Raw genomic sequence first — 23,907 nt, 5'->3', positions numbered from 1 at the left:
GGAACTGGGGCGTACCGCCTTTTCCTAGTCTCTTACTCTTTTGCTATGGTGAGATGAGAACAAGAAAAAACAGCTCACATTTTCCGGTAAATTCAGATTTTTATATTTTTTCACGTCAAATTGACTACATGTGCAAAAATCATAATTACATTCCCTCATGCTTCCAAATTGAAGTACGTAGCGCCTTTCTGAAACTATCATGTGTATTCACTTCTAGGTGACTCTGCAGTTGTCATCATTAGCAATGGCCACAACTCGGCTGAATAAAAGGGGTTTATGCGAAGTGAGCCCTTTGGCAGAAGAAGCTGTGGTGAGTTCTGTGCACACTGTGCCAAAAGGCCCAAACCTGCAACATCCCCCCGGGTACCACCCAGGGCATCCATGCACAATTAAACAAAGGCATTTGTCAAGCAACCTTGGTCCCAACTTTCCACAGTGCCCCATCAGGTCACCGCATGGTGCACCAGCCCCGCCGGGTACCTGAACACAGACACAGCTCTCAAAGTTCCCAAAACCAGGGATCGTGGAGGAGGGCAAGAGATCCAGGACCACTGGCAGGTCAGTCTTCCCTCCTACCAGCCTGGCACCAACACGAATAACACCTCGTCCAGGGGTCAGTTGAAACCCAGAATCCAAATTCTTGGTATCTCCTGCTATTTTGCTATCAGGAACACAGCCATTCAAGGGATGGGTGGGTGATGATCGATGCTGGCAAAACTGCACGGGACATGCTGGAGGGGACAAAGAGATCCCCTCAATGGGTGCGATCCCCACAAGAGGTGTGACAGCTTAAATGGCCCCCGGGAATTCAGTGTGCAACATGATGACGTTGGCACATGACCGTTGGATATTGGCACTTCCTGTGAAAGGCAGGGCTCCTGCCAATGGCGCAACTAAGGGCACTCCACAGCGAGTTGTGAGTGGCACCTGTTCATTTTTGCAGATGAGTTCAAAGAGGTACCTCGGGCCTCAAATTGCGTAATAATTCTGCATTTTTTATTTTCTAATGCCAAAGTGAATGACTATATCAGAATTAATTGAGCAAAACCAGCATTGGGGAAAAAAACAACAATAGGTGATGTCTCATAGTGATCCACAGACCACTACAAGATTTCCCATCTGCACACACGTTGTTGGCAGTCCATGACACAGCTATTCTCATGGGCTGTCAGTAGGCGATCAGAGTGGTCCTAACACAGGAATCCTTCACATTCTTTTTCTCTTTGGTTGGCCCAGAGAACTATCAGATTGATTAAAAAAACATGCAGGTTCAGAATAATAATTTACAAGCTGTAGATACCGTCTGTCCATTGGCTGGATTTTTGCAATATGGGGGTTTTCATGCAGTCCCAAGACAAGCTGTTTTTAGTGTTTGGGTATGAAACTGCGATTTTCACTATTTCAACCATATATTCCGTTTTGCAGGTAAACTTTGAAAAAAGCAGAGTTCATCATTTTTGCATTTTGGAAAACAATTACTAGCACCTATAAAACGGTTGAAACGTTTACCTTCTAGGCAAAATCTGGCTCAATTTTGTAAATGTTTATGTGTAGTGTGTTTAGTAGTATATTTAAAACCTCTATTAAGGTACACTACTTATAAGTGCATCTCTTAGACTCAAAGATGCAGTATGCAGGGCCGGACTGGGAACCCAAAGAAGCCCTAGGATTTTTTTTCAGACCTGCCCCCATACGTTGCCTAGTGAGTGCAGCGAACCCACCTGATCACTACAAGGAGGGTTTGGGGGGATCTCCCTAAGAACATTTGGGTAAAATGGTGCATTCTACAGCACTTTTTAAATTATATTTCCATTATATATTCAATTGAATTCGCTTTTAAAGCATATTAAGTAATGTGTGTTAATCAATGTCTAGGAAATGTTACATAAGACAAATGGGACTGACTACATGGTGTAGGATTTATATTATCCACACTGGTAGGCATTTTTTAAGTGTCCTTGGTCTTAAGAAGCACACCTCAGGATTCAGATTGTAACACAGCGGTTATGGTTGGCTTCACTAAGAAGAGTCAATTTCTGCTGAAATAACCCCTTTTAGCAACATTAGGTAAATGAAAGAATCAGAAAAAAACTTAATTTTCTAACCTGTACCATGATGCACCTTACATGCTGCCATTTGATTATACTTCATAGCTCACTGTGCTAGATTATATTTTAATTTGTGACCTGCACAGTAACAAAAGGTTGTCTGTGGCAAAGGCAGCAACCCACTGAGCTATGCACATAAAATACTATTCTGTCATATGCTTGGTACACTTCCTTTGCACAAGGGATATTCCCCCTCTATCCTACCTTAGATGAATTTACAACTGCCACTGGAAAAAACTCTGATTTCTCTCTAGCAAGACCATTAATTAACTTGACACTTTTATAGTTGCCTCAAAACTACCAGATATACACGGAACACTGCAGCAGGTGCTTTTAAAACTGCTACAAAAAAGATCCCCAGTAACAAAAGTGACCCCCCTTCCAGCCTTCTGAAGAAACGATTGATGCCCGATACAGTCAGTTTTGCCATGTCAGTGTGGCACAGTTATGTGACTTGGCCATAAATTGGCAGAAACAAACCTAGCCATTCATTTTCTACAGAGTCCTCTGAAAGGGGGGCGGGGGGTTCAATACTTTTTCTGGAAGGTATTTCACTTCTTTTGACTGTTGTTTGCAATGACACTCAGTAACCCATTGTTGGACATGGCCCTTTCTGCAGGGTTGCCCCAGATTTCTACCTTCCTTTTCTAAACCAATTTTTGTTGGCTTTAGGTTCTGTGCACTTTACTCCAGCTAACCAGTGGTAAAGTGCTTGTGCTATCCCTTTTAACATAGACAGCTTGGTACACACATGATTAGTACATTTTATTTACTTATAAATCCCTAATAAATGGAATTACATGTACCCTGGGTCTGTAAATTAAATGCCGAATACTAATGTAGCACTGTAAAACATCTCACGCCTGCCATTGCAACCTATATGTGCAGTTTTAAAACTGCCATTTGGGACTGACAAAATAAACCTTTTGTCAGTCCTAAATCTTTCTTTTAAATGTTTATGACAACTCAATTAGACCCTAATGACGTATATCCCTAGATTAGACCATAACAGCTCACAGGGCGGGGTGCATGATATTTACAAAGTAGGGCATGAGTACTTAAGTTTTACATGCCCTAGTTTTGCAACCCCCAAAATAATTTTTTACAGGGGCATGGCTTGTCCCCCATAGACTAACACAAGGTTACTTTATTATATTAACTAAGTGACAACTTCAGTTTGGGTACAGCTAGAGGAACACTTGGTTCACACATTGTTTTTTAAAATCCTCTTTAAGATTATGTCAGATTTTAAGGTACTATTTTGAAAAGGCCACTGTTGGAACATCGGTATTTTTCTGCCTATACCAAATGTGCCTCTTTGCCAGTGTCTGGGATCAAATGACTGTTAATAGATGTCCTGTGGTGTGATGTGCATTTCTTACAAACAGTGGACAAAAGGGCATTGGGTCTGGGAAGGGTGTTCCTCTCCTGAACAGGATGCCCTTGGGTGGTTTTACTAACCCATTCCAGAGCTTCACAGGGAAGCCTGAGGGCTGTACCTGATCCCTTCCTGACTTCAGAAGAAGCCTACTCTCTCACTGGCAGATGCAACTCACACCTAGGCCTGCCTGCCCTCTGTTTCACTAGCCAGGCTGGAAACAAACCCAGAGGAAAGAGAGGAACTGACCAGAACGTTTTTAGGGTTAGACAAAAGGAGTGTACCCCAACCACAGACTGGCACTGGGCATAAAAATGGCAACCCAGAACATAAAATCAGAACAGTGATGAAAATGCCAGGCACACACTACTGCAGGCTACTATTATGTTGCCTGTACATATCTAGGGGTGCCCCCTTGACCTCGGCACCCGGTGAGGCAGCACCAGTGGCATCGCCGCAAAGCCAACACTGTGTATCCAAATCATTGCTAAAAGATGCCTGGGCTCAGTGCTCTGGTGCTTCTTTTCAATTATACTTGGATTTCTAAATGTGCATCTGGTTCAATGTCAGAGTTCCAGGATACTAATTATTTTGGCAATGGTGTGCTCTGACATGCCATGGCTACTCACTGTGCACTGATCCACTAAGGAACCAAGTTAAGAAACTAGTTTTATGACAATTACTTTTTCTACTTACATACAATATTTCCTTTGACAAAAAAAGCCTCATTTTGCCTTAAAACAAAGTATATCGCCTTTGGTGCCTGATGTATCATTCGATATGACAAATCAGCAATTGTAGTCCTAGCAATGTTATCACCAACACTAAGTTATTTGAAAACAGAAATGGTAAACATGCATGAAAAACCAGGAATGGGTGGCGAGCTCCACTTCTCTGGCAGAGCTAATGGAGTTGTGCGCACTGCAGCTCAGTTATGAGTCACACAGTGCAAGCGCAGACAGTCTGCGCTAGCGCTGCGTGGCCCATAACTGAGCTGCAGTGCCCACTTGACCCGACGTCTGTGATGGAGCTGCTTGCCAGTGCCAGCAGCTCTGGATCCAGGCTGCCCTCCACCAGCAGCTCGGTAGTTAATTGTATGGGTATAATTGCCAAAAGAAGTGTCAATTCCATTTACCTTTGCATGCTCCCATCTTTATTCAGAGAACAAAGAACATTATATCATTAGATATGCAATTCCTAGTTAGGGGCTACCAAAGCATAACAGAGGTTCCATAATTACTTTCCCCCAATGAATTTTTGAACAGTTCAGTGGAAACATAGCCACCAAAGAGGAAAACATTCAACTTTTGGGGTGAATGTCTGCTTAGATTTCCATTTTATGAAAGCAAGACTATTTTGACTCTTCAATTTGTTTTTTAATGTTTTTAGGTGATCCCAGTGTTTTGGGGGGCTATAGTGGTTCTGATGATTGTTTCTCACCTATGTTTTCTATTCCATGCCAATTCTGATTCTTCAGTTCCTTGGTCAGGCAATGAGTGGACGCTAAGTTTTTCTGCCTGTCTCTGTGTTACAAAGTATTGGTAGCTAGGTGGTTCCACATCCATCTTAGTTAGTGTGATGTGAAGGAAGGGACTCTTTACCATGCTTCCTCCACATTCACTTACTGGACTGACGGTGCCCCACATTCTTAATTAGGTAAGCACCACCATCAACCACAATAGAGATTCATCTGTGTGATCACTGGTCCTTGTATATTCTGTAGAACATTGGATAGCTGCTCAGAATAGTTTGTGTATGAAATACTGTGTTTCATAGTTGATTTAATCAAGATTGCCAGCAGCCTGATGTTGTGAAAACTGAAACCGTTTTACACCAGAAGGACTTAGATTTTTCAATTTTTCTGAAATCCTCTATTCATTTTTCTATTTCCAGGGTGCCACAATGGCCACTTTTCCATGGAAACCCTATCCCACTCATGAGTCCTCCTTTTTTGTTTGCCTAAATTCACAAAAGTATTCACACTTCAGTACACAAGGGAGAATGCAATTCATTGTCTTTTTTTCTCACTCCTTTTTGTCTTTTTCTAGTTTGAGCTTTTAGGCATGACAGTAAGTACTGAACATTGACTGAACAATGAGGTAATTGTTTCTTACATTTTCCGCTGACCATATCATTTCCTGATGAAGTCCTGTTTAACTAATGAATAGGGTTGAAACACTGACTAATATGAATAGACAGCTCTCTGACTTGAATTCAAGTACTCTCTGACTGGAATTCAAATTCGTACAATAATTGGACATATATTTTTCATGCTTTTTTACAATATATATAGGTGTTAAAGCGCACTTCAGTAGACTAAGGACTGTGCAGTATGTTCCTTCAAAGCCACTATTTTAAATACTAGCACACATTTGTTTTTATATATTATATACACTGTCATTTTTCTTTGTTAGATAACTTGTTTTCCACAGCTGCCCACGCGCCTCACAGGTAGATTGCGGCAAGACTGTCTTTGAGATAATATGATTATTAATCAGAGGGCGTGTATGCAGAAGTAATTTGCCTTACATTTTTATAATCATTTCTAGGATTACAATGCTGCTTTACATAATTTGCTTGTGCTAAATATATTCATGGCAGGTTTAGCGCAATATGACATTGATGCAAATCAATTAGAAAAGGGTTGATTAACATTCTAGTTGCATTTCCCAAATGCACACTAACTACTCCAATTTGTCAGTCGTGCTCCTAAGGTATACTAAAACTGTTAAATGTGTCTGTATTGCTACTCAAATATACAAGCGAAGTTCAATGTGCCTGTGATACTGCTCATTTGTGTCACTGCTGCTCATTATGTTAGCTGTACTGCTAGAATAAGCAGGGAACGCAAAAATATATTAAGGTTGCTCACTGGACTAATACTACCACTCCAATATGCACAGGCTATCTAATGTCCCCATGATCTGTTCAATTACAGCAGGTCTTTCAGACATTTGTCTTGTTATGCTTTAGTCTTCAACTTTAGTAGTGAAACATTTTAGCGGCATACATCTATTGGGGGTTCTTAAGTCGCAGAAGGGCATTGGGACTATAGAGGTTTGAAGACCACTGTTCTAGACCATATGTGAATCAATTGATAGAAATAAGTGCACCTGGTTGTTCTTTGCTGAGGGACAACATTTTATGGTCCAACAACACTGCCTCATAACATAGGAACACACATTATCCAGTTTTATTCAACCAGATTGTCCTTGGGCACAAATATTTTTATGTGATCTCAAAATGCAAGGCAAAATCGAGCATTGTGAAGAATAATTGAGGGTCCAGTTTATTTTTTAGATTTTTCGTGGCCTTAATGGAACTTGTGGTCACAGAAAGTCACAAATGATCCTTGGCAGAAACCATCCCATATAGTCATTGATCTGCTCTGGATTTCAGCATTCAGGGGAAACTGAAGGAGACAACTTCTTCTTTTCACTTGCCTAAGGACATATATGTAGCATTCCATTCATCCTTTGTGTGGTATATTCATTTGATTCTTCCTGTTCACTCTTAAATCAATGTCGGTGTGGCTGAGTTATTCTGCATTCATCAGCATCCTTTGGTTTGCAGATGTGGCTTTTTTCCCAAAGTGTTTGCTGTGGGTGTAGCCTTCAAATAAAAAGGTAATATTAATTGCACCCAGAGAACTATTTGTAAATCCAAAACAAATTATACGGAAGAATGACAAGCCTTGGGTATTAAGTGTGACCGATCCTGAGCTAGCATGCCATTCACAGGAGCACAGAATGTGTCAGTGGTTACGTTCCACCAATCTCGGGTTACTTATTTACACTGGAGGCTCTCCAAAACTGAAACAGGTGCAGTATCAATATCGGAGTGAGAGAATGTGTGCCGGCACAGTGCCTGTAAGGTCATGCATTAATTTATTTTTCAGGGGGCTTGGAGATGCTGATTTTATCTCCTTTTGATCTTATAAATGTGATGGGTAATACTAATCCCTAGATATTTTGGGGCATATTTATACTCCGTTTGCGCCAAATTTGCGTCGTTTTTTTCGACGCAAATTCGGCGCAAAACTAACGCCATATTTATACTTTGGCGTTAGACGCGTCTAGCGCCAAAGTAGGAGTAAAGAGCGTCATTTTTTGGCGTGAACGCCTTCCTTGCGTTAATGAGATGCAAGGTAGGCGTTCCCGTCCAAAAAATGACTGCGACGCAAATGCGTCGTATTTATACTCCCGGGCAAAAATCACGCCCGGGAGTGGGCGGGTCAAAAAACCCCGCATTTGCGCCGCTTTTTAACGCCTGGGTCAGGGCAGGCGTTAAGGGACCTGTGGGCTCAAAATGAGCCCACAGCTGCCCTCCCATGCCCCCAGGGACCCCCCCTGCCACCCTTGCCCACCCCAGGAGGACACCCAAGGATGGAGGGACCCACCCCAGGGACATTCAGGTAAGTTCAGGTAAGTATACATTTTTTAATTTTTATATATTTTTTTTGGCATAGGGGGGCCTGATTTGGGCCCCCCTACATGCCACAATGCCCAATGACCATGCCCAGGGGACACAAGTCCCCTGGGCATGGCCATTGGGCAAGGGGGCATGACTCCTGTCTTTACTAAGACAGGAGTCATGTAAATGGCGTCTGGGCGTCGTTAAAAATGGCGCAAATCGGGTGGAGGCGATTTTTTTGCGTCAACCTGACTTGCACCATTTTTAAGACGCCCTAACGCCATTTTTCCCTACGCCGGCGCTGCCTGGTGTACGTGGTTTTTTTCCACGCACACCAGGCAGCGCCGGTCTGCTTGCGCCGGCTAACGCCATTCAATAAATACGGCGCCCGCATGACGCTTCAGAATGGCGTTAGCCGGCGCAAACATTTTTGACGCTAAACTGCGTTAGCGCAGTTTAGCGTCAAAAAGTATAAATACGGGCCTTTATCTCTTGTTTCCTATTGACATCATTAGTTAGCATATTACACGTCATATTTTCAGATTTGGATTTGTTAATCGAATACCAACAAAGACTGACAAATTGATCAGCAATCCCTTTGATTTTCAAAATATATTGTTGTAGGTTGGTAGTATACCCTGTTTAATCATTTGCACACAGAGCTACACATTATCTAACTTTATCACAAACAAATGGGGTGATGGTTTCACCTAGTTGTAATTGATGTGGAGTGGTCCTATACACAGGTTAAATAAGAGTAGCGGCAGAGGACAGCCCTGCCTAGTAATTCTTGTGATTTCAAATTAGGAAGTCAGGCTGCCATCTAATCATTTTCTGGCAGTGAATGCCTTTTAAATAGCCTGTGTTGCCTTGGCAAGACCTCCTCTAATCCCATACGGGTCCAGCACTTCCCGTGCAAAACCCCAGTTCACACTATCAAAGGCCTTGGCAGCATCAAGCACAATCACTGCCAGGGTGTAGGAAAATGGCTCCCTGTTGCAGTTACCCCCCACTTGTTGCCTGATATTGATGCTGACCTGATTGAGAAGTGTGCTGGGACCCTGCTAACTAGGCCCCAGCACCAGTGTTCTTTCACTTAAAATGTTCCATTGTTCCACAATTGGCACATCCCTGGCACACAGATAAGTCCCTTGTAAAAGCTACCAGTAGTACCAAGGGCCCTGTGACCAGGGAAGGTCCCTAAGGGCTGCAGCATGTGTTATGCACCATAAAGGACCCCTCACCTAACATATGCACACTGCCATTGCAGATGGTGTGTGTTGGTGGGGAGAAAAAGGCAAAGTCGACATGGCATCCCCCTCAGGACGCCATGCTACAAAATACTGCCTGTGGCATAGGTAAGTCACCCCTCTAGCAGGCCTTATAGTCCTAAGTCAGGGTGTGCTATACCACAGGTGAGGGCATAGCTGCATTAGCAAAATGCCCCTACAGCGTCTAAGTTTATTCTTAGACATTGTATGTACAGAGTGGCCATATTGAGTATATGGTCTGGAAGTTTGTCAAAATGAACTCCACAGCTCCATAATGGCTACACTGAATACTGGGAAGTTTGGTATCAAACATCTCAGAATAACAAACCCACACTGATGCCAGTGTTGGATTTATTACAAAATGCACAAAGAACCCGACGCCTGGACCGAGCACTGCACCCGCAGCCCCCAGGACTGAGAGGAACTGAACTCCAGTGCAGGAGTGACCATCAGGCGACCCTCTGCCTAGCCCAGTCGGTGGCTGGCCCGAGAAGCCCCCCTGTGCCCTGCCTGCATCGCTAGAGTGACTCCTGGGTTCCTCCATCGATTTCTACAGAAAACCCGATGCCTAATAAGCACACTGCAACAGGCTTCCACTGTGCCGCTGAGGGTGTGATTTGTGTGCCTGTTTGTGTCCCCCCCCAGTACTCTAAAAAAAAACCCTGGTCTGCCCTCTGAAGACGCAGGTACTTACCTGTTGGCAGACTGGAACCGGAGCACCCCTGTTCTCCATAGGAGCCTATGTGTTTTGGGCCCTCCTTTGACCTCTGCACCTGACCGGCCCTCTGTTGCTGGTGCAGTGACTTTGGGTTTGCCTTGAACCCCCAACGGTGGGCTGCCTATGCCCAGGAAACTGAACTTGTAAGTGCTTTACTTACCTCAGAAACTTAACCTTACTTACCTCCCCCAGGAACTGTTGATTTTTGCACTGTGTCCACTTTTAAAATAGCTTATTGCCATTTTAACCTATACTGTGTATGTTACTGCTCTAATTCAAAGTTCCTTACTTACCTATGTGCAGTACCTTGAATTGTATGTATTTACTTCAAATCTTAATTCTTGTGGTTCTAAAATCAATTAAGAAAATATATTTTTCTATATAAAAACTATTGGTCTGGAGTTAAGTCTTTGAGTGTGTGCTCCTCATTTATTGCCTGTGTGTGTACAACAAATGCTTAACACTACCCTCTGATAAGCCTACTGCTCGAAAAATAGAGCATTAGAATGATCTAATTTTGCCACTATCAACCTCTAACGGGAATCCTTGGACTCTGTGCACACTATCTCTCACTTTGAGATAGTATATACAGAGCCAACTTCCTACACAGGGGGTTTTCTAGCTACTGCTGGATCTATAGTACAGAACAATGGGGAATATTTAAGAGCCTCTAGCGCCACCAGAGCGTCACTTTCGTGATGCTCCAGTGGCATTAAGCACTGCTTCATATTTACAAAGAGTTGCAACAACACTTTTTTGTGGTGTTGCGCCTCATTGTAAATATGGGCCCCTCTGATGTAGGTTTCTACATCAGAGGGGCATGCAATGGGTGTTGCTGTGGGCGTTCCACAGCAACACCCATTGCTTTTAACGGTGCCTGAGATTTATGGGTTGTTGTAAACCTGAGGCAGCACTAAAAACTGACACCACCCCTGAGGTGGCACTAGCCTGGCTAAACGAGTAGCAATGCTTTTTTCTTCCTTCGTTTTTGTTTTTTCTGTGTGTGCTGCATTCTGCAGCACACAAAGAAGAAGCAAAAGGCCATAGACGATTGTTTACCTGCAGGAAGAGACACCTTCCTGCACACAAACAATCTATCCCCTCAAGGCAGACAATCAATCAATCAATCAATCAGTCATTTGTAGAGCGTGCTACTCACCCGCTAGGGTCTCAAGGCGCTGAGGGGAGGGGGAGGTGCTACTGCTCGAACAGCCAGGTCTTGAGGCATTTCCTGAAGGTCAGCAGGTCCTGGGTCTGTCGCAGGTGGATGGGGAGGGAGGTCCAGGTTTTGGCAGCGAGGTGAGAGAACGATCTGCCACCGGCTGTAGTTCGGTGGATGCGAGGAACAGTGGCGGGGGTGAGGTTGGCAGAGCGGAGTTGACGGTTGGGAGTGTAGAAGGTGAGTCGCTCGTTGAGGTAAGCAGGGCCGTGTTGTGGAATGCTTTGTGAGCGTGGGTGAGGAGCTTGAAGGTGATCCTCTTGTTGACGGGGAGCCAGTGTAGAACTCTCAGGTTGGCTGAGATGTGGTTGCGGTGTGGGATTTCATGGTTGAGGCGCGCGGAGGCGTTCTGTATGCGTTGCAGTTTTTTCTGGAGCTTAGCCATGTTTCCTGCGTAGAGAGTGTTGCCGTAGTCCAGTCTACTGCTGACGAGGGCCTGGGTGACCGTCCTTCTGGTTTCGGTGGGGATCCACCTTAAGATCTTGTGGAGCATGCAGAGGTTGTTGAAGCAGGAAGATGAGATGGCATTGACTTGCTGGGTCATGGTGAGCAATGAGTCTAGGATGAATCCTAAATTGCGTGCGTGGTTGGTGGGTGTCGGTGCGGTTCCTAGGGTGGCCGGCCACCAGGAGTCATGCCATGCGGAGCAGTTGGAGCCGAGGATGAGGATCTCCGTCTTGTCTGAGTTCAGTTTCAGGCAGCTTCTCTGCATCCAGTTGACGATGGCCTTTATTCTGTCGTGGAGGTTGGTTTTGGCGGTGGCAGGGACCTTGGTGAGTGAGAGGATCAGATGGGTGTCATCAGCATAAGAGATGATGTTGAGGTTGTGGGATCAGATGATGTTGGCGAACGGTGCCATGTAGATGTTGAAAAGGGTTGGGCTGAGTGAGGATCTTTGGGGAACGCCGTAGATGGCCTTGGTGGCTTCAGAAAGGAAGGGAGGGAGGCAGACTCTGTGGGTTCTGCCGGAGAGGAAGGATATCATCCAGTCCGGGGCTTTGTGGTGGATCCCTGCACTGTGGAGGCGTGTGCGAAGGGTGTGGTGGCAGACGGTGTCGAAGGCAGCCAAGAGATCTAGGAGGATGAGGGCCGCAGTTTCGCCTTTGTCAAACATGGTCCTGATGTTGTCGGTTGCGGTGATGAGGGCGGTCTCGGTGCTGTGGTTGCTACGGAAACCGGATTGAGAAGTGTCCAGCGTGTTGTTGTCTTTAAGGAAGCGGGTCAGTTGGCCGTTGACGATCTTCTCGATGACCTTCACCAGGAAGGGGAGGATGGAGATGGGCCAGTAGGTCTTGAGATCTCTTGGGTCTGCTTTGGGTTTCTTTAGCGGGCGTGGACTTCAGCTTGCTTCAAACTTTCCGGGAAGGTGGCGGTCTCGAAGGTGCTGTTGACGATCATACAGAGTTAGGGGGCGATGATGGAGTTTGCTTTGTTGGAGACATGGTGGGGGCAGGGGTCGGAGGGTGAGCAGGAGTGGATGGTGCTCATGGTTTTGATGGTATCCTCGTCATTTATGTGGGTCCAGGAGAGCAGGAGGTTGGTGTGGCTGGGGTCCGGTTCGTCGGGGTTTGTGGTGGTAGCGCGGTCATGGGGGTCGAGGTGTTGAAGCTGTCCTGGATATCCGTGATCTTGCGGTGAAAGAATGTGGAGCGGGAGTCGCAGAGGTCTTGCGAAGGTGGTGTGTTGTTGGAGCAAGACCTGGGGTTGGCAAGTTCCTTAACGATGTTGAAGAGCTCTTTGCTGTCGTGAGCATTGTTGTCGATGCGGTCCTTGTAGAAAGATCTCTTGGTGGTCCGGATGAGCTGATGGTGCTTGCGGATGGTGATCTTGAGGGCGGTGTGGTTGCTCTCTGTTTGTTTGTGGCGCCACTTCTCGATTTTTCAGCACTCCTGCTTGGAGGCCTGAAGGTCGGCAATGAACCAGATGGCCTTAGTGCTGGTGCAGCTGTTGGAGGGTTTCCTGATCAGGCGAGGGTGTTGGAGCAGTCATCTATCCATTGTCTGAGGTTGAGGGTGGCTGTGTTGTGGTCGGTGGTGATGGGTGGTAGCGATCAGTTGGTCTTCAGTGATCTTGTTCCAGCTGCGGCGGGGGATCTGTTGTGGGTGGTGGTGCGTGGTGGGTTTCTGGAAGGTAAAGTGGACGCAGCGGTGGTCAGTCCAGTGGAGTTCATTGGTGTGGCTGAAGGTGACGTGGCTGCTGGTGGAGAAGACGGGGTCGAGCGTGTGGCTGGCGGAGTGGGTGGGCGTCGTGACAAGTTGTTTGAGACTTAGGTTGGTGAGGTTGTCGAGCAGGGCGGTGGAGTTGCTGTCATTGGTGTTCTCGAGGTGGAGGTTCAGGTCGCCGAGGAGGGTGTAGTCTGTAGAGGCAAGGGTGTGGGTGCTGATTATGTCGGCGATGGAGTGACTGAACTGCGGCCGGGGGTCTGTAGAGGAGAGTTCCTCTGAGGGTGGTGTTGATGTTGATGTGAATCTGGAAATGTAAGTGTTCGGCGGCGTCAAGGGTGTCCTTGGTGTTGGTCGAGATTCTGATGGTGTTCTTGTTGACTATGGCGAATTCTCCTCCCGGTCTGCTGGTGCGGTCTCTGCGGGTGATCTTATAGCCTTCCGGGATGGCTATGATGATGTTGAGTTCCGAGGAGGGGTTCATCCAGATTTCGATTAGGAAGGCGACATCCGGGGGATGGGGCGCAGGGGACACAGCGGCGAGAGGACAACGGAGCGCGAAGGGGAAAAAACGGCTAACGGAGGACAGAAACAGCTACAAAAGCTAAAAAAGGCTATGAGAAAAAAGCAGAAAAAGGAGACAGAAAGTGGTGAAAAAATACAGGATAAGCAGACAGTCACACGTCAGACTCACGCTACTTATGGCAACCACTAGACACCAGGGATGTGGTGGTGTAGGGCCTCGAACTCGCAGCAGGAGCGAGGGTGGGGTAGAGGGCACGGACGCAGTCAGGTGGAGCTGCGCAGCGTGGGGAGCGAATCCGGACCTTAAATCAGATCAAGGGTCACTGTGGTGCGAGGATGCCTGATTTGGCACTAGGCAGCCTAATTCAGCGCCTGCGCAGGAGGAAATGCAGGGGTGCACCATATTCCTCTAAATACGGTGCACCCCTGCATTTCAATAGTGGTGCAGCAAGGCTATTTTTGACACAGCACCGTGCTGCACCACTTTAGCATCAATCTAGGCCAATGTGTGGATCAGTTCTTCTATTTGCCTACCAGGTGTGAAAACTGTCTGGTCTTTGTGTGCAAGTATGTTAATTACCTTGCTCAGTTTCCTAGCTTATAAATCAGGGAAGATTTTATAATCAATTGCCAAGAAAGAGATAGGTCTTAACGACTTGCATTGTGTTGGGTTTTCATCAGTTTTCAAGAGTTTGAAAATGGTCAACTCATACCATGAAGAAGGATTAGGACTTTATGTAGTAGAATAGAGTTAAATAACTCTATCAGAATAGGTATAGTTATTTTCCAAGGTCCTAGCTGCTTTCCCTCTTTTTGTTCTTTGTAAAATTTTCTTAATCACTTCCACTGAAACAAGTTTAACTTGCTGATTTGTAATCTTAGTGTACTATGAGAAAGACCCCCAGGTGTTCCGGCTTCAGGGGGCAGTGTGATTCCAGGCCGAGTGAGTGACTCTTTTAAACAGGATTGAGCAATGTAGGATGGATGTTGTTTATTGTACAAAGAAAGATGGGGCTTAGAAATTGTTGATGGACTATATTTGGACTGAGAAACTCTAAGTGATTGTTGTTGTTTCTTTTCCTTCCCTAGTCTTCATGGGAAAGGAAGTCTTTTGATGTTATATGGCTGCTTTAGAAACAAAGTGGTAACGCATTCCTGGAGTCAGGGGGACCAGCAGGAGCCTGAACTACTTCTCCCAGCACTGCTTGCACCTGAGGGCGCTTCCTGTTTTGCCTGCTCCTTCAACGTTTATTAGCATGTACAACACCCGCAGAGCAGGACGCATTTCTGAAGTCAGGGGGACTGGCGGGAGCCTGAACTACTTCTCTCAGCAATGCTTGAACCTGGATGTGCTTCCTGCTTTGCCTACCTGCCCCCTAAGCGCTTATCAGCGTGTTCAACAACCGCAGCGCGGGACACATTTCTGGAGTCAGGGGGACCAATGGAAACCTGAACTACTTCTCCCAGCACCGCCTGCGCCTGAAGGCACTTCTTGCTTTGCCTGCCTGCCCCATCAGTGCTTATAAGAGTGTTCAACACTCACAGTGGGGGATGAAATCCTGGAGTCAGAGGGACTTGCAGGAGCCTGAACTACTTCACCCAGCACTGCTTGTACCTGTCGGCGATTCCTGCTATGCCTGCCTGCCCTCTCAGCACTTATTAGCACATTCAACACCTGCAGCACGGGATGCATTCCTGGAGTCAGGGGGACCAGCGGGAACCTGAACCACTTCTCCCAGAACTGCTTGCACCTGGAGGCACTTCCTGTTTTGCCTGCCCCCTCAGCACTTATTAGTGCATTCAACACCCAAGAGCGGCTGGACAAGACTGGGCTGGGTCCACTCTCTTTCATCTACTTCTATTGATAACATGTTGGATTGGGTCATGGGTATTATCTTCAAGGAGACTACTCTGACTGAACGAAGGATGTCAATGGAGCATTGCTTTAATAGAGAGCCCAGTTCTGAAAACATGATGCAGAAAGGGACCCCGATAAGCCCTTGTACCATTGGTTATTCAGCCTGTTCACAGCCCAGGTTGCTATTTTGGATCGGGTTAGCAGTGGCATTGATGGGGCTCTCACTCTAGTAAATCAGTCTGGTAGTCCTTAAGAATCGGAACCAGTAGTGAAGAAAAAGTAGCCTTCAGTGAGGGCCCCTATGGGGGACAGCAAACATTGCGCCCAGCGTCAGGGCCAGCTTGGTGTTTTAAGCCATTTAATATCCAGGTGACACAGACTGAGAACGTTGGACCCCAGGTTAAGAATATGTCCGATCTCAAATACCTGTGTGGAAAGCTTAGTGACATACTGGAGGAGAAGCTGACCCAAATCAAAGAACAATTGAGATGCTTCAAGAGCAGTATGAGTGACACATTCACCAAATTGTCCCTCCTGAAGAGCACAGTGATGCAAAGACCCATGACAATAGTGGTTGGGTTTATCCTCAAGTTCGTTCAGTTGCCAAGAAGCCTATTGATGAAATAAAGGCTGCATCTAACAATCCCCCCAGATCTATTTCCACACTACCAGCTGGATTGCAGATGGGTTTTAGTGGGAGGCGGGAGCCCATGTCATTTCATGGGGGAGTGAGGGCAAGCCCTAACAAGCAAGTTAACCCCGGAACAAATCCTAAATTGAGTAGAGCGACCACTTGGACTTACCAACTGCCTTGTGCCCCTATGTCTTAGTGCTGGCTGGGGTGCCCTCCCTTAGGGACAGTCTGAAACATGGATGGAATTGCCTAAAAAGTGTGTAGATCATCTTACTAAATGTTAGAGATGGGGTCTCTAGTTGGCAGAGGGATAAACCTTTATCCAAATAGGGATCACAATCCTAGTCAGGGTAAGTCACACACAACCCAAATTATTCTGTGCCCACCCTCTGGTAGCTTGGCACTGAGCAGTCAGGCTTAACTTAAAAGGCAATGTGTAAAGTATTGGTGCAATACATCATGCAATAACACAATGAAAATACCACACAGTTTTAGAAACATTTGAGATATTTATCTGAATAAATTAAGGTCAAAACGATCAATATTTGATAATCACAAGTTGAAATATCACTTTTGTAATGATAAGAAGAGTCTTTAGTTCATAAAAGCAACAATTGTCTCTTATAAGCACAAAGTACCTGGGTTGCGTAAAAATTACATACCCGAAGACCGCAGAGGAGGAGATTTGTGGAAAAAGGTAGGTGTGCATTGGATTTTTGGGTGCACGCAGATGATGCGTCAATTCTTTTCCACGTGGCAAGGGCTTTGCGTTGAATTCTGGCACACAGGCTTGAATCTTCTTTGCATTGCGGGCTCTTTTGACACCCAGGGATGATGCGTGTAAATCCTGGGCGTGCAGGAAAAAGTCACAGCTGTTGCATCGATCCAGTGGGCGATGCAGCCAAGTTTCTGCTGCACGGCTGTGTCGATTCCTCTCGCAGGAAGTCGAGCTGCGTCGTTCCAGCTCAGCGATGCGTCGATTCAGTGGGCTGTGCGTTGAGGTTCCGGTCGCAACGCTGGTGCTTCACCGATCTCCCCTCGGGGACCCAGGTTGCATCATTCTGGTTCAGCAATGCAGTGATTTTCTCACTGCTGGGCAGGCTGTGCGTCGATTCTGGCAGGCTGTACGTCGATTTTCACTGCACAAGGAGTTTCTGTGCAGGGATGAAGTATTTTTGGCCCTGAGACTTCAGGAACAGGAGGCAAGCAAAATCCAAGTCCTTGGAGAGTACTTCTCAGTACAGCCAGAGCCCAGCAAGGCAACAGGGCACCAGCAAGGCAGCGTCCTTCACAGAAAAGCAGTCCAGGTGGGTCCTTTGGGCAGCCATCCAGCTTCTCTTGGCAGGTTGCAGGTTCTGGTGCAGTGTCTTTCCGAAGAAGTATCTAAGTTGGTAGGGTCAGGGACCCAGTTTAAATACCCAAAAGTGCCTTTAGAAGTGGAGGAGACTTCAAAGAGTGGTTATGAAGTGCACAAGGTCCCCTTTCAGTACAACCCTGTCTCCCAGTCGGGGATTTGGCAGTCCATTGTGTAAGGGCTGGCCACTGTCCTTTGAAATGTAAGTGTCAGGGCCTCTACCCTTCCAGCCAAGGAAGACCTATTCAGTATGCAGATGTGTGCAGGTGTGACTGAGCATCCTGTGTTTGTGGTTGTCTGGGTGAAATGTACAAGTGCGCTGTCAACCATCCCAGTCCAGACGTGGATTGGAGACAGGCTGTAAGGCACAGAAGGATTTTAAGTGCAGAGAAATGCTCACTTTCTAAAAGTGGCATTTCTAAAATAGTAATATAAAATCCAACCTTACCAGTCTGCAGGATTTTGTATTACTATTCTGGCCATACTAAATATGACCTGTCTACTCCTTTCCGATCAGAACCTACCACTCAAACAGTATATGAGGGCAACCCTAATGTTAGCCTATGAAAGGAGCAGGCCTCACAGCAGTGGAAAACAAATGTAAGGTTTGACTTCTGTCACCAACCCAGGGAAAACTCTGTCCACAATGACAGTAACCAAAAGTGCCCACTGACAGCTGTCAGTGTCAGGAGCCAAGCCCCAGACCATTCATTGCTAAGTGGAGACCTTGAGTGGGGCCATTGGGCAAGCTTCTCCTCCAGCATTGGAGCTGGCAGGGAGTTCTCAATGGGTTCCTGAGGCATCTCAGAATGGGGGGGGGGGCAGTAGCCCCAGGGGTCTCGTACCCCTTCTCCACTCTACCTCCCACAGTTCAGGGATGGTATCCTGACAGTGGTCCCCTGTGGCTGACCAGGGGACAGGGGTGAGTCTTCCCTCACCTTGCCCCTATATCTGGGCTTCTGTACCCTCCTCTGAGGAGTGGTACTGCCAGATAACTGAACTGTCCGGGCACCCTTAGGGGTTACCCCGCTCAGTTCTCATGCCACCAGGGGTAACTCATGCCCCAGAATGCAGTTAAGGGGCATCTGGGTGCTGACTGTGACCTGCCTCTGGGTCACCTCCGCAACCCACTCCAGGGATACCAGAGCCATGGGGCGGAAGAAATCCCCCCCATGGGCTGGAGTCACCCTGCACACCTTGCTGGTGTACTGCTCTGGGGAAACTAGTCTCCACCATCATAGTATGACTAGCCCCTGTGTCCCTCAGAGCAGTGAGTGGGACCCCATTCACTCCCACCTGGTGGAATTGATGACTCCCACCCTCAGGGATCAATAGCTTACCCTCCGAGTCTATCTCCCAACTGAAGGTGATTAGGGCATGGTCTATGACCTGCCCCTGGGGGCCACTTCCCCCTAAAGCCACATTGGCTACCCCTGTAGAGGTCCCACCAGTGGGTGGTTTCTTTGGACAGACAGAGTCCCCCTTCTTGTATCCTAGCTGTGAGCACTCAAAGCAGCGGGGTTGGGAATGGAGTGCCCTGGACCACCACCCACCAGAACCACCACCCTGTTTCTCAGATGAGGTATGGGAACCCACCCCCTCCTTACTCTGAGACTTGTCTGGGTTATCTTCAACCTCCCACTCACCCTGTAGGGGAAACCAGAACCACCCTTCTTGGGGTCACTCCCAGGTACCCTCTGGGGCACTCTGGTACCAGCCCAGAAGTCCACCTCCTCAGCAAGCTTCTTAGGATCAGTCAGATTACTATTAACCAGGTGCTGGCGCAACTCTGTAAATCAAACACTGAGCATATGCTCTCTCAGGATAAAATTATACAACCCCACATAGTCATCTACTTTACTGCCCCACACCCATCCATTCAGTGCCTTACTGGAAAAATCCCAAAAGTCTACCAAGGTTTGTGTGGAGAGTTTGGTGCTGTCCTTCGACCTCTGACGTTACTTCTCAAGGGTCAGCCCAAACTTGGCAAGTAAAGTGGTTTTCATGGGCGAGTATGTGTTCTGATCCTTTGGGTCTAATGTGAGGAGTGTGTTCCTCCCAACAACTGGCACATATCCCCACAAGCCTGCCCCCCATTGCTCTTCAGGAACCCCATAGGCCCTTAGTGCAACTTCATAGGCAGCCAACCACTTATCAATGTAATCTCCCATCACATAACTTGGCACTACATTTTTGGATATACATACCTTCTTCTCTCCAGCAGGTCCTGCATGTATGCTGCCACCATCACTGCTGGACTCAGTCTGCCTAGACCTGAGGTCCAGCTCTTTGAGACTCTTTTTGTGAGACAGAAGAAGTTTCTTTTCAGCCAAGGCTCCCTCAGCCTCAGCTTGCTTGGCTTCTCTCTCAGCCTTCCTTTCCTCTGCCTCCATGTTGAACCTTGCCATTTGCAACTGAAATTCTCTCTCCTCCCTCCTTTCCTCTGCGGTCAGGCCATGGCTAGAGACACTGCTCCCTGGTTTAGCAGGGGGCACAATTCCAAGGGGAACATCCCACACTGCTGGTGGTAAATACTCTGAGGGGCCATCCTCTGACTCCTCCACCTCAACATTTTCTTGTAAACGGGCTTCTGCCCAGGCCCTCAGTGCCTTTTGGTACTCCTCCTTCCTTGAGGCACCCCGGGTAAGTACTCCTATCACCTTACAGAAACCTTTTAGCTGGCTGACAGAGTATGTCTCAAGCTTGGCTAAATCGAACTCTCCAGCTCCTACTTGAGACCCAGCCAGAGACATGTTGTTTGAGGATCAGGTTAAAATGTCAAGCAGAAAAAGGAAATTGCAGGAAAAGAGAAAAAATCAAGTTGACCTTTACCTTGTGGGTAGTTAGTGTACAAGTAGCTATTGTATGCTACTGCACCAATACAAGTTCTATCCTCACTGCTGATCACCAATGTTAGAAATGGGGTCTCTAGTTGGCAGAAGGATAAACCTTTGTCCAAACAGGGATCACAATCCTAGTCAGGGTAAGTCACACACAATCCAAATTATTCTGTGCCCACCCTCTGGTACTTTGTCACTGAGAAGTCAGGCTTAGCTTAGTAGGCAATGTGTAAATTATTTGTGCTATAAATCATGCAATAACACAGTGAAAATACCCCAAAAATACACTACACAGTTTTAGAAAAATATGAGATATTTATTTGAAGAAATTTAGGTCAAAAGGATTTGATAATCACAAATTGAAATATCACTTTTGTAATAGAGTCTTTAGTTTGTAAAAGCAACAATTGTCTCTTGCAACTGCAAAGTACCTGGGTTGCGTCAAAATTACATGTCCAAAGACATAAGAGGAGGAGATGCATGGAAAAAGGTAGGTGTGCGTCAGATTTCTAGGCACACACAGACGATGCGTTGATTCGTTTCCACGTGGCAAGGGCTTTGCGTCAAATTCGGGCGTGCAGGCTTGAATCCTCTTTGTGTTGTGGGGTCTTTTGACTCCCAGGGACGATGCTTGGAAATCCTGGGCATGCGGGACGAAGTCACAGCTGTTACGTTGATCCAGTGGGCGATGTAGTAGAGTTTCTGTCGCACAGCTGGCGCTGTGTCGATTCCTCTCGCAGGAAGTCGGGCTGCTTCGTTCTGGCTCAGTGATGCGTCAATCCAGTGGGCTGTGTGTCGAAGTTCTGGTTGCAATGCTGGTGCTGTGTCAATCTCCCCTCGGGAAGCCGGGTTGCATCGTTCTGGTTGGGCAATGCAGTGATTTTCTCACTGCTGGGCAGGCTGTGAGTCGATTTTGGCAAGCTGTGCATCGATTTTCACTGCACAAGGAGTTTCTTTGCAGGGATGAAGTCTTTTTGACCCTGCTACTTCAGGAACAGGAGGCAAGCTCAATCCAAGCCCTTGGAGAGCACTTCTCAGCCAGAGGCCAGCAAAGCAACACAGCAACAGCAAGGCAGTAGTCATTCACAGCAAAGCAGTCCAGGTGAGTCCTTTGGGCAGCCAGGCAACTTTTCTTTGGAAGTTGAAGGTTCTGGTGTCGAGCGTCTTTCCCAGGAAGTGTCTAAGTTGGTACGGTCAGCGACCCAGTTTATGTACCCGAAAGTGCCTTTGAAGTGGCAAAGACCTCAAAAAAGTGGTTTTGAAGTGCACAAGGTCCCCTTTCAATGCAACCCTCTCTGCCAGGGTGCCAGTAGGGTGTTTGACAGTCCATTATGTGAGGGCAGGCCACTGTCCTTTGAAACGTAAGTGAAGACCCTTTCAGTATGCAGATGTGTGCAGGTGTGACTGAGCATCCCGTGTTTGTGGTTGTCTGGGTGAAATGCACAAGGGAGATGTTAACCAGCCCAGCCCAGATGCGGATTGGAGAAAGGCTGTAAGGCACAGAAGGATTTTAAGTGCAGAGAAATGCTCACTTTCTAAAAGTGGCATTTCTAAAATAGTAAAATAAAGTCCAACCTCACCAGTCAGCAGGATTTCATATTACCATTCTATCCATACTAAATATGACGTGTCCACTCCTTTCTGATCAGAACCTACCACTCAAACAGTATATGAGGGTAGCCCTAATGTTAGCCTATGAAAGGAGCAGGCGTCACAGCTGTGGAAAATGAATTTTTGAGTTTTCCACTACCAGGACATATAAAACACATAGGTATATGTCCTCCCTTTTATCTACACTGCACCCTGCCCTATGGGTTACCTAGGGCCTACCTTAGGGGTGACTTATATGCAGAAAAAGAAGAGTTTAAGGCTTGGCAAGTACTTCAAAATGCCAAGTCGAAGTGGCAGTGAAACTGCACACACAGACTGTGCATTGGCAGGCCTGAGACATGGTGAAGGGGCTACGTACAGTATGTGGGTGCCATAATCAGTGCTTCAGGCCCACTAGTAGCATTTGATTTACAGGCCCTGGACACATGCAGTCCACTTTACTAGTGACTTACAAGTAAATTAAATATGTCAATTGGGTAGGAGCCAATGTCACTATGTTTTAAGGGAGAGAGCTTATGTACTTTAGCACTGGGTAGCAGTGGTAAAGTGTGCAGAGTCCTAAAACCAGCAAAAATGAGGTCAGAAAAGGAGGAGGAAGGCAACAAGTTTGGGGGTGACCCTGCAGAGAGGCCATTTCCAACCCTAAACACAAGCATTTTAATTTAAACAAGACAATTGAGATATTAATGGTGCGTAGAGTTGGGTTGTTGGGTCGCTCAAAAATGGATATAGTGAGGGATTGCCTTGTTGTGAATTTTAGAAGACCCTTTTGTGTAAAAAATGTGTTGAAATAATATGAGGTTTGGAGCCGCATAGGCGCATCGGAGATCTGTGCTCACCCTGTAGGGTACTTTTATAAACTAGAAATGTCGGTAGACCAAAGGGGTAGTAGCAATAGTCATTTGCCTAACCCGCAATTTGTATCTCACAACAGGTTTTCTGTCTTGAGTAACACTGATGATCTGGACTTACTGGCAGCCTGTGCTGCTGTTTGTATAGTAGTTACACCAGATAGATCCAGTATCATGTTTACCACATCCTGATGTTTCTTTAGTTCCCTCTTAAGCACCTGGTCACCAGGGTTGGTTTGGTAAACTGGTCATTCGGGCAATGGCCGATAGGCCGGTGCCTGAGGCCCAGTCGTGGGCTGATTTTCTTTCATCCAATTGTGCCTGTTTTGAGTGGTTTCAGGACGAGTTGAAGGGTCCAGCCTCGGCAGTAATTCTCTGGGGCCTAAGCACGCTCTCTGGAAGCCTGCAGCAGGGACAGGGGGAATCATGTCCCCTCACCTCTTAGCAGGGGCCGGTAACGTCCTCAACAGTACCCTGCAGGGCAGGCCCATAAATAGTGTGTGGGGCTGGTTTGGGCCAGTTGTTTACACAATAATGCGAGTAGATTGAGCCAGGGAATGGGAGGGAGTAGGAGCAGCATCGCTGGAGCCCAGCTGTGAAAAGCCATTTTCACACCTTTCTCCAGTATGAGGCCGGCTGTGTGTTTGTCTGACCCATCTCCTGTTCCTCCAGCACATGATAGGCATGGGGTGGTGCCCTGAGCCTCACTGGAGCCCAGGTGAAACAGGTCATTTCATACACTCTCTTCCTTGCAGGACAGGGCATTGCACTGCCCTTGTCCCTGTCCCTCAGGCTTTTTGCACATGTTCTGCAGCAGTGCTGTTCCTGAGAGCCCATGGACTTTGGGGCTACCTGAGTAGGAGTCAAGGAGGGAGGACGAGGAGTGAGAAGTTAAAAGTAAGGGGGCAGAGAAAGGGTAGAGAAGAGGCTGAAGGGGAGAGGACATAGAGCTAGTGAGGTGTGGG

This window comes from Pleurodeles waltl, chromosome 10, assembly GCF_031143425.1.
Source record: "Pleurodeles waltl isolate 20211129_DDA chromosome 10, aPleWal1.hap1.20221129, whole genome shotgun sequence".
NCBI classification, from domain to species: Eukaryota; Metazoa; Chordata; class Amphibia; order Caudata; family Salamandridae; genus Pleurodeles; species Pleurodeles waltl.
Note: the sequence above shows the minus strand (reverse complement) of the source record.